At 31.2% G+C, this 12,443-nt stretch overlaps 1 long non-coding RNA gene across 4 annotated transcripts in view; it reads right to left on the bottom strand.

Moving 5' to 3' along the window:
- The window catches only part of LOC123260951, a 48,554-nt gene extending 36,115 nt beyond the window's left edge, over positions 1–12,439 (bottom strand). For 2 of the 4 annotated variants that reach the window (XR_006508581.1, XR_006508579.1), the window contains exons 1-2: positions 11,427–12,439; positions 10,120–11,291 (exon numbers count right to left, since the gene is read on the bottom strand). This is a non-coding gene — a long non-coding RNA (uncharacterized LOC123260951). The remainder of the gene's footprint in view (positions 1–10,119; positions 11,292–11,426) is intronic. The other 2 variants (XR_006508582.1, XR_006508580.1) reach the window with 2 other exon arrangements.
- Positions 12,440–12,443: the final 4 nt, after the last annotated feature.

Genomic DNA, 12,443 nt, shown 5'->3' on the forward strand with positions numbered 1-12,443 from the left:
TGAAGAGGGTAATTGTCTTGAATCAAGACGAAAAATTTTTTAATCAAGTAAAATTTCTTTAAATCAAGAATTTTTCTACTCAAATCAAGAATATCAAGTTTTTCAAAATTATATACTTGATTCAAGAACATTTTTTTTCTGTGGACGAAAAAATTACAGAAGCCTTTATTTGAAGAAAATTTAATCCTCTACAAAAAGATTGTCATCAATTTCCTCGTATTTTTTGTATTTTAGACAAAATTCTGTCATTAAAAAATTTCTTCTTGAGAAATCAATAATTACCAAATATTAAGATAAAATCTCAAATTGTCATAAAAAAAATTATACAAATCCTTGTTTGTAAAATTTTTCCAGGTAATAAATAATACATGGCAGGAAAATAGGTACGAGATTTGATGCATAAATTATCGCCTTTAGATAAAACAAGGAAGACTATCAATTAAATATTAATGCTGAGTATCGGCGTCTTGTATTCATTGCCGGGTGATGCTGCATTTACCGAAGGTGAAGTGTATTGCTCTACTCTCTACTCTAGTTACACTACACCAGAGTAGAGTATCATGCCCACTATACATATATACACCATCATTATTATTGTATGTAGAGTACTAACTCTCTTACTCTGGTTAGCTATCGATAGCATGGGAGTATGGTAGTTCTATATAGAGTGTATAGATTGTTACGCGTCCAGTTCGAGCGACTACACAGACTACCTTCATTTCGCTTCTCTCTTCTCTTATCCAGAACGAAACTGCTGGCAAAGGTAATACGTCTATCCTGCTCTTTTAGCCCGAGAACAGAGTATGAGCGTGTCCGTGTTGGGACGTCGTCTGTACGAAAAGGGACCTTTGGGAGCCGACAAAACCCTTTAGAATTTATGTCGGCGCGTCGAATGGTTACTACTACTACTACTACTACTACTACTACTACTGCTACCACTACTACTATCACCACGCTACTCTTTACCACTACTAACTAATGTTAGTCCTCTTTCTTCATATATACATACATACATACATATTTACATGTGCCTTTATATTTACTAGTTCAAGTATTATATACATATAAATATACACAATATGTACTGCAAGAAGTTTTCATATAAAACCTCCTACGGTCTTTGTGCTGAACGCGAATACATGATTTCGTGCTTTGCCTGTTAAGACCGTTTACAATTTTGCCCGATATAATTATTATTTCATTTCTAAACAATATATTTAATGCTCATTACTGATGTAAGAATTTGTTCGAGTAAAATATAAATTTATTTGTTAAAATTTTTTTGAGAAAAAAAATATTTGTTATTTATTAGACTGATAAAAAAATTTATTTGATTTAAGAAAAAAATGTTAGAGAGTAATTTTGAAGAATTTCTTTGTTTTTAATTAAACTGAAAAATTTTTAAACAAAAAAAAATTCTTGGTTCAAGTAATTACAAGAAAAAAATAAAAATTTTACTTGATTCAATTTTTTTTTTTTCATTTAATTAAAGATAATAAAAATCTTTAATAAAATTTTTCTTTTCTTCAATCAAATTCATTATTTTGTAAGTGAAATTAAAAAAAAATAATTAATTAACTGTTAATAAATTCTGTTAAAAAATTTTCATTATCAAAATAGTTATTAAACTCTAATTTTATAAAAACCTAAAAAATTATTTCTTTATCAGTGTAATTGAAATTTAAATGATTATTATTATTATTGTGATAATTAATAAATTATTATAGTCTATCTCAAATGAATATTTGAAATATTCACAAAGCTTTACTGTTTATACTAAAATAAATATTTGTTTCTATTATATATAATTAATTAATATAATTAAAAAGTAAATATTTTTTTATGCGATTAATTTAACTGTTAAAAATTTACTTATCAATTTTTTTAAATTCTTAAAAAAAAATTATTGTATCAGTGTACTTGAAATTTGAATTACAATTATTACAAAAATTTCTTTGATAAAAATAAAATAAAAATAAAAATGAAACAATTTGATTATATTATAATCAGATTGTGAGAGCATAGAGCCGATTACAAAGAGCCAAAAAGTATAAAAAATAATAAAATGTATAATGTATATTTGAGAACTGGGAACTTGGAACTGAGAACTGAGAACATTGCAGTGATAAACGTCGAGTAAAGAAATAAAAAGTAAACAAGACAAACCAAACTGAATCGGAGTGGTGCAGAGAGACAGAGAGAGAAAGAGAGAGTAGGAGTAAAAGGATGAGGATGAGGATGAGAAAAGTTTAAAGAGAAAAGAATAGAATGGAGGAGAGTAGAGAATAAGAGGAACGTCGGCAGTTCTGGATGATGCTAGCTGGTTGGTTGGTTGGTTGGTTGGTTGGTTGGTTGGATGGCTGATGCTGCTGCTGCTGCTGCACGGCATTATAGACCACCCGCTGGCTGTTGCATCGACCTCTCGAGGCCCTTCTGCGAGGTCGATAAACCTCTTTCATTCTTTTTATCTCCGGTTTTTCGTTTTTTAATCCGAGTATTTTTTTAAATATTTTATACACAGCTGAATTTTATTTTAGAAGCCATATCATTCCGTTTTTAATTCGCGGTAAGCTTTTCTTCCTTTTAGTAAATATTTACTTATTTACGGAAAATTTATAAATAATAAAATGACGACGAATATGACTTATGATTATGATTGTTTAGATTTTAGGAGTCGCGTGAGTTATTATTATAAAATAATATAAGAGATCTGGATCAGTAGCTTAGTTCGCGTGATGCTAAGACAAAAAAGCGGTTTCTTTTAGCAAAACGATTGGACTCTTGCTCACTGGTCACGGATACACAGTTTTGTGTGAAGATATATATTTATTTGTGTGTAGAAAACAGCAGACTGGTAGGTTGTATTAAATTGCAACGTTGAATATAATTTACAACAAAGTATATACGTTACAGTAACACAAGTAGTAATCGTTTACAATGAGTGTATAGTAATAGACATATGAATCGCGTGACCGATTTTGTTGTCAAGCCCATATTAGAAAAATACGTGAACCTTATTGCCAAATCAAACAATATATTTATGTGCTTTAAATCTATGCTATTATGTTATAGGTCTGGAGTCTAGAGCTTGGGAGAAGAAGAACAAGTTTTTAAGAATATTTAATGAAAATAGCTTACGGTGAGAAAGAAATAAGAAACTTTAATCTCACGGGCTGTGAAAATCTCAAGAAATAAAAAGAACAAGATGTTTACGATTTTAAATAATTAAAGTTCTACGTTATCGGTAATTGCGGTTTCTGCAATTGTAGTTCTAAAGTACACTAGTGCACTAATTTTTATGTTAAAATATTAATTATAAATTAATGAAAGGAACAAGAGTTGTAAAATTCAAAAGAGTCATTTTATGATGTAGTATGAAGATGATAAAAAAAAAATCAGAGCTATTGATTGAGTTAGGAAAAATCTATTGTGTTTACATATTTTATCACTCAATTTCATGTGAAAAAAATTTAGGATAAAAATGAAGTTTTCAAGTATAAAAAATATATTCCTAATAAATAGATAGTGCATAAAAATATATCAGAAATACATGAGTATGAAAATATAAAAAGTATATTTAAAAGTATATAACAATGTGATCATGAAGATATGAAAAATTTATTTAAACTTTTTTGATAATATAAGAAAACAAATATTAAAAAATTTTATTAAAAATAGATAAAAAAAATATTCTATTATATAGCACATAGTTTGAAATACATTTTAATATATTTTTTTAATACTTGCATACATGTATTTCTTCTATATTTCGAGATATATTTTTAATGTGTACCACAACCATAGATAAAATTTATACGAAAATCCGCCAAGAGTTATTGAAAATCTATTGAAAATATTTTTATATAATTTTATACTTAATCATTTATTTCTTTTATATTTCTGCATAAATTTTTTATATAAACTTTTTTCGTGAAAAAACATTCAAAATAACTAAATTTTCTAATAATAAACAAGGTCAATGCTCGATAACATCGAGTTCATTAAAATCTTGGTTTTTTACCCCCATAAATTAAAAAGTATTGTTTAAATTGATCAATAATCAAAGATTAGCTCGACACGTTTATAATTTTCCAACAAAACACACCCTAGCTTGAACACAAACCCTTAACCCGCCATAAGCCGTACTTATAAAACAATTATCCTTCCGATAAGAAAAATCGATATGTTCCAGTAACGTTAAAACTAAAGTACCCACCAGGTTGCAAAAAACAACACTCATAAATTCTTGAGTGAATATTTGAGCTCATCACAGCTAAACGCAAACCTGGCTCGTTCGGTGACCCTAGAAGAACATATCTTTTATTCTCTCCAATCTCAAACACGTTTCAATCTGCTAATGTAATCGTACATCGGTACGTACATACGTGAGCATTAACCGTTGAGATCCTTAGGTTTGCAAACGTGTACATCCATGTACTGGTGAGCTTAGCAGTTGGTATAGCCTGTAGCTTTTGGTGAGGGACTCGGTCTCGGTAGCTGAGGAAAGAGTAGTATAGACAGAGCTGGATGCTGAATGCTGGAGCTGAGGAAAGGTAGACAAGACGGAGCGAAGAACAAGAACAAGAAGAACAAGTACCAGCAGAAGTAAAATAGAAGAAGAATAAAAATGTGAGGAACCCTTTGCGAGTATACTAGTGTAGGGCCAGACGAAGTTGAGACGAGAATCGGCCTCCAGCAACCTCAACCTTTCCTTCTGAACCTCCTTCCATCCTCCCCATCCTGTTCCTCTGCTTTCGTACTTGATGGTTGTGTTTGTGATAGTCTTAGTAGTAGTAGTAGTAGTATACCTTCTATCCATCTTTCGTCGTGATTTTCTCTTCTACTATACACCATTACTATCCTCCTCTGGAAGTATTGTACTTGAACGTCTTCCATAGTCGGCAAAGGTTTCTTCTTTCTCTCTCTTACTTTTTCTCTTTATATATAGACTCTATATATTTCTTCTTTATCCTCCTTCGTCTCGTCTGTGACTCCTTTGCTGGTAAACTCTACGGTAATATTCTTCTTCTTACTCACTCTTTCGAGCGACTCATATCTTCATCTTCTTCTCATCACTTTAACTCCTGAGTCCTGAGATATACTCCCAGTAGATATGTGAAGCTGTGCGGGTACATATATATGTAATATATATAATATAGACGCGGTGACGACAGTCTGAGCTTTATATATATGTATATACTTATATATACGCATGTATAGATATAGACGTCCTGACATCGAAGAGTAATGTTGAGAGATGTGGGAGGACGAATAGAACACACATATGTATACTGAGCTTTTCTGTTTATAGAGTATGGATTCATGTTCGGATGTGTGATCGATGGAACTGCATAAGTCTTGGAAAAATGAAGAGCTTTTGGTGACAATAATGCATACAATATACTATTTTATTTTAACCGAATATTGTTTTTTTATTTTGTGTTGCTTTTATTGAAATTGATGGATTTTTAATTTATTTATCCAGGTTTTATTGGAAGAATAATTATTTTGTTGGTGATTGATAAAATTTATTTTATATAGACTTGAAGAAATATGGATTAAAAAGTTCTCAATAATTAAATTCAGATATTATTTATATTGTATTTAAAGTTGAGCTACGAAATTGACAATGACAGTCACAGGTGAGTTGGGAACGGAAATGAGGTCATTGTTCGAGTTTCCACCAGATATAGGGAGATATATATCACCCTAAAATATATATAAACTGGTAGAATGATATTAAAAAGCTGTCATCCGTGGAGAACAAATTCCGACATCAATTACCGGACGCTCCAGCGAGGTTTTATTAGATAAAAAATATATTTTTTTTGGTGTTTTCACAGAATTGGATGTTAATTATTCAGAAGTTTGCGGTCAGGTTATTGATTTTTCAATTATTTGGAGATTAAAGTTTTTATTTTTAATCAGAGGTGTTATTGGGGCTGTTGGATTATTTAAAAATAAATAGATTATTTAAAAATAATTTATCTGGATTATATTTAAAAAAAATAATTTAATACCTGACTTGTAGTATTAAATTAAAAATTGTTTTAAATTATTAGAAACTATTTAAAGGATTATAAATAATTAAATGTAAAATTTTTAAATTAACATCAAATAAGTTCATCGTCTTTAAAAATATTCAATTTGAAAATTGTAAAGCCTTATGAAATTAATTAATAATAAAATTAAAGTCAAACTTTCTCAATTAAAAATTTTTTTTCTTTATAACTCTAATATTCATTTAAAAAATTAACAAATTATTTAAGTTATTTAACTAAAAATTTATATGTAAAAAAAAATTTTACAAACATACTTTACTCGGATACATGACAAAATGATTACATTTAATAAGAGTAAAATCAATGAAAAAGGTGAATTATTTTTCCGTTTTCAATAAAACAAAATATCAAGCCCCTCATCCCTCACAGATATATGCAAAATGAATACGTATGTGTTCTACTATTTTTCGAGTACGGATCACTTGACAAAAAGAAATATTTTTTTGCGTGATAAAAGCACACACATACAAAGTAATGTCTAGCGCACGACACACACATGTGTGTCTGGCAAACCGGAGCGCCCTCAAGAGGGATCGGATGACTAGCGCGACTAGACTGACACGAGACGGAAAATGGCCTTCGACCTGTGAATGACTTCAAGGGTATAACGTATACACACACATAATGCTCACACATATGTACACATATATGGAGTAAATGTGTGTAGAAGTATGAAGAAAAAAAATGATAACTACATCGCAAAGACAGGAACCAAGTTGTTGAAAAAAACTAAATAAAAGTTCTGTTGTTAGTTTTATTGTGCCGAGAGTTTCGTTTCAACTTTGAGATAAATTTATAAGAAGGAGCGAGACGAAAAGTATTATTCTGGATTTATGTAAGGGTGAAGAAATAACCGACGGATATACGTATAGAAAGATATGGATATGTATATGTGAATGTATATGTATAGTGATAGTGATGAGGTTTGGCCTAGAGGCCTACCGCAACATTGTTACGTGCTCGCGGCACCCCACGGTCACCCGGGTGGTAGGCACACACCCTCCAGTAGGATCGTCGGCACTTATTTTCCCAGAGCGACAAGAAGGGTGAAAGACGTTTTCAGACGCTGGCTGAGACCCTCTAGACTTTGGGGGAAAACAACCAGTCGGCAAAGTTTCGAGGTTGATGACCGAATTTATTCGATACTAAATATAACAAAGGAATTGCTGGCTCTGTATATATATACATATATATTATTGCTCTTTGAGAATTATTATTTTATTGATTTTTTTATTTTCGTCCTCTTCTATTTATGGCGGTGGAATCAATTGAGTTGAATTGTTGAATTGTTGATGGAAAAAAAAATTATATACAGTAATAATGAAGACAATAAATAAATCAGATGATAAACCAATGAATATTTATCTTGACTTTGGATAGAGTAGAGTTTAAAATAAATTAAAAGGATCAAAAGCAAGATCGAGATGCTAAACTTTATATTTCTGTTTGTCTTTACTGTACTTGGGAGTTAAATAAAAGTTGGTTGTTGCTGATGATGTTGAAGAGAGTATGGATAGACAAAAAGATGTTGATTTTAAATTGGAATCTAATTTTAATAAGAAATGGGCGATGGTAAATGATGTGTTAATAGAGAAAATTTTAAGTAATCGGACATAACTTATTTAAGTTTAAGGTGGAGTGAATAACACTTTTTTAAATGTTATTTAAAAATCTGAGAAATATTAATCGAGTTTTGAACGGAATGAAGTTTGTACACTATGATAAAAAAGTTTACGGTTCAACAGAAAAAAATTTTGAAGGATTTTAGTAGTTTGAGTTGGGTAAAAATAAATTTTGAATCCAGTAAGATTTACTTAAATCAAAAAGATTTAATTTTTTTAGTTCATTCAAGGTAATTGAATTCTTCAAAATTATTAACTTGAATTAAATTAATTTTTTTATCAGTATACTGTCATATGTGGAAAAAATTATTTTTTCTTAAAAAAGTAAATTTTGAAAAATTCGCATTGTCAATGTGAGATTTTTGAGTTTAATTTTAATGATAATGAGAATTTAAAGAATCAATTGATTAGTAATTGAGTCAAAGGTTGATTTTAAAGTTACTCGAAAAAAAATTTTTAATAAGATAAAATTTAATTTAAAAAAAAAATCAACCTAGAGTTGTAGTTTTCTTAATAGGTAGATGTATTTATAATTTATATGCAAAAAAATTATAGCTGATGTACAAAATTTTTCTCACAATAAGAAAAAAATTTTCAAATACGACTTTCACGTATTCTTCTCCCCCTAATTTTTGTAACAACAGTATATTTTCCCTCACAATATAATTATACCAACGTATGGAATAAACGGAGGAAAGATAAAAAATGTTATTGCAGCAAAAATATCTCAATGTGATAATATTAAACTAATAAAACATAAATGACCGTGTCAGAGTAAACAAAGTGAGGTAAACAATGTATTGTGATACCATAAAAGAATATTTTTTATTGGAAAGTCATGTCAAGGGCTCAACTGGCTCCGCCTTCTCGTTTTTCGAGGGGCAAAGACGCGCGGGAGACTCCCTTTGGTGGGGGATATTGGGACACATTGCACTCGGAAAATATTTTACCTGGTATGGCCCTTTGTGCCCGACATCACACTTGGAGATCGGGGATCGGGCCGTGAAAACACGCTCCGCCTTAAATTTTTTTTATTCATTTCACACTCAAAATATCCTTCCCGGAACAACATGAAGACCGAGTACACTCCAAACGTTACCGTGCGTAGATATATTTAAAACATTTCCCATCGGAATAAATAAAATGAAGATAAAATAAGAGCATATGTGTGTACACATATAGCATTATATTAAATTGTATTATATTATATTTTATTATATATACTATATATGTACGAGTAGGTAAAAACCGGTCATAGAACTGAGTAAAAGAGAAAAAAATAAAATACAAAAAAAAAACGTCTGGCTGATTAAATAATTCTGTGTGACGGACAGAGTTGAAATAACTAACGGGTCAGTAAACTTGGAAGCACGAGGGAACGGAAGAGATCATAACATTTATAATGAATACACGCATACAGCCCACGCATGAGAAGAGGAATTAGTGTATATAGTATATAGTAAAGTTGAACCCTTGATCGTTTATAATATACAAGCATACTATCTTTACGCGTTGAGCTGTAACCTATGGCATGGCACGGCATCATATGCTCAGCCTAGCCACGGTTAGGTATGATCGCTTAGCTTCAAAGCTGATGGTAGCTGTCGATAATAGTTAATAACATTTTTGCTGTCTTTAACATATTTTATAATTACTATTTTCTCTCCAGCCCAAGCCCCTCCTTCTGCTCCTTCTCTAACTATTTCTTCTTCCCGTACTGTATATAATATACTGTTGTTTTTATTTTTTCCACATCAGACAGTAAGTGTAGCATACTATACCGGCAGCTCGTTGCACATTATTGATAAAATAATGTTCATCAAAGTAGGTATTTTATGAATGAACGGTGGACTATGTATATAACACCTTGACCGTTAAAGACTTGAACCCAGACAACAGGCTCGAGTTACGTAGTCATTGTAGTTATAGTTATTATTATTATTATTTCATTATTAATTTTTTAAACTTGTAAATTTAGCAACATACCTAGAGAAGAAAAAAAAAATAATTAATATAATTTCTTACATTTTGAAGTAATATATATGTATAAAAATATTTTTTGCTTAAAAATTAATCTCGTAGTATGTGATGATGAATAAATCAATAAATAAATGTTAAGCAAACAGAGTATTTGTAATTCTATTACCAGTGAAAAATAAAAAAGTTAAGATATGCCATGCGATTTCTGATGAGCACGAGGCTCTCGCGGACAGATAATAAAAAAAAGTTTAGCGACCGCGTGTCGTTGCCAGTTTCTCTCTTTAACTCTTTATACTTTATACACATATACTTATTTTTTTTTCGTACACATAGCACGTACACACACGTCTTATTACCATAAAATATAAAACAGACACATGAAATACCGAAAAATAGGCGAGAGGAAATAAAGAACTGTCATTATCATTATCATTAATATATAGATAGAAATTTACCTTGGTAATCCGATCAAATGATGGTGCTGAATGATCCACTGGGCAAGAAGACGATGAGTATTGTGTACCACGATAAAATGCACCATGGTGATGATCTGAGAAAGAAGAAATGTACTCTATAACGTTGTCTTCTTCTTGGTCTTGGAATGGTCCGAGTATCTGCAGATGAGTTTAAAAGTGTAAGATCGTGATGGAGTCTGGGATGCTCAACAGAGCGAGATGGATGTATCCTATAGCTATCGGTCGTTGGTGTCAGGTCGCCGCTCCCCGAGAGATCACTGCCCTCTCGCGCGCACGACTGAGTCTCCCTCTCGATCCACTACTACTCTCTAGTCTCTCCTCACCTCCTTCATATATATTTTATATATATATATATATATATATATATATATATATACCCGCGTCCTTCTGGTCACCGACCAACTCACATATCACACGATACGATATATACGCACAAAACTTACTCATAGAATAATCATTAAAAAAAAAAAAAAAAACTCATAGAATTTAAAGAGTCTACGACTACTATTACTCATCTACATTTATACACAAATCAAAAGCCCTATCCAGTTATATATACACACATGTTTATATAAATATATATGTATACGTATATAAGTATATATATAAATAATATATAAGCATGTATGTACATATAAAAGTGTAGTCTTAAACTTTAGATGTCTCTTATTCATTCTCAGCACAATATCTTTCATTTCATACAAAGCTTTGAAAAAATAAAGAACATGAGTTAAAAAAAAAAAGGAAAAAAAAATGAAAAAAAAAAAAAAATAAACTAAATCACTATTATACTGGTGGCTACTGTACTCAGTTGTATATTGGAGTACTGAGCAAACTCTAGCTCTCAAGGCTTATATATTTCCGGCCAGTGAGTCTCGCTCAGCAACAGCGACCATCACACGTCTTTTAGTCTACTCTGTATAACTCTGTATACAGAAACAGAATACTATACAGCGCACGCAAAAATATAGACCCAACTAATGTAATGTAACATGGAACATAACACACCAGTTTTAGTTAGTTGTTAATTTATACCATACACACTGTAGCTTCCAATATATCTATTTAATAATAACTGTCCAGATTTTAAATCACCCGGTCTCATTTTATACAAAATCCTTTTAATATTTCACCACTTGACACCTTGGTTCCTGTAAAAAAAAAAAAAAAAAAAAAAAAAAAGTCTATCAGTTTTTTTTATTTTTCAATAAATAATTATTTTTAATAATAATTATCAGTTGTACGATGAAGAAAATAATAAAGTTATATTTATAAGTTCGGATTACCGGCACTTCCAGATAAATATTTATAAATCGCGAGTATACTTTTAGTTGAGCAAGTACATTTGGTACTGATTCTCTTGTTGTCGTTGTTATCGTCGTCGTCGTGGTCGTGGTCGTGCTCGTGTCTCGTGTCTTATATCTTCTTTTTTTCTAAACTCGGGAGTACAACAACTACTCTTTATTCTTCTACTGCTGCTACTGGAACATATATATGTATATAAATATAAATACATAAATACATATAGATAGATAGATATAGTATACCCTTTGATAAAAAAATACATATATGTAGATATAAATGCACAACACTTGGACACAAAGCACACGACGACGACGACGACGAAGACGATGACTACTCCACTACTACAGCAGCGGATACGAGAAAAGTCCTCTCGCTCTTCACCTCAGCGCTGAATCCTCTTTCTTCGGTGTCTCGCTTACTCTCTTACTCGGTAGTTTTGCGACTCCCACCATATATCTCCTTCTGCTCGGCTCTCGGGTCTTTCAGAATACCCACACACGGATGTCCACCATCACATCGCCATCACCATCACTCTAACTCTCAAATAATATGTACAAGAGTCTGCTGAGCTGAGTACGATAGTGTGGATTGAGTTTGTGTAGCAGCTCCAAGCTCCTGCTGATATACCCTGATACACACACTCGCAAAACTCAAACTAGACAACGTTGTACGTTGATTTGCTGTCAACTTAGCCCGATCGATTATTCGCGAAAATATTTTTTAAAACCCTCACTTTTGTCTATAATATTCTTCACGGGAAGACAACTGTCAGTTTCTTTTAATTTGACTACTGTCTGTGTCTGTAGTTAAAGTTTTACTGTTTTATTAATTTATTGAATGTATATATATGTATAGATAAATATATATGTATGTACTTATATATATGTGTACTTATATTGAGAGATTATTTGAATAAAGAGCCGACATGGCATGTTACTGCGAGGAGGCACACACTGCACGCGACTAAGAGAGAATACGCACACATAATCGCGCGTCGT

Source organism: Cotesia glomerata, linkage group LG3, assembly GCF_020080835.1.
Source record: "Cotesia glomerata isolate CgM1 linkage group LG3, MPM_Cglom_v2.3, whole genome shotgun sequence".
NCBI lineage: Eukaryota > Metazoa > Arthropoda > Insecta > Hymenoptera > Braconidae > Cotesia > Cotesia glomerata.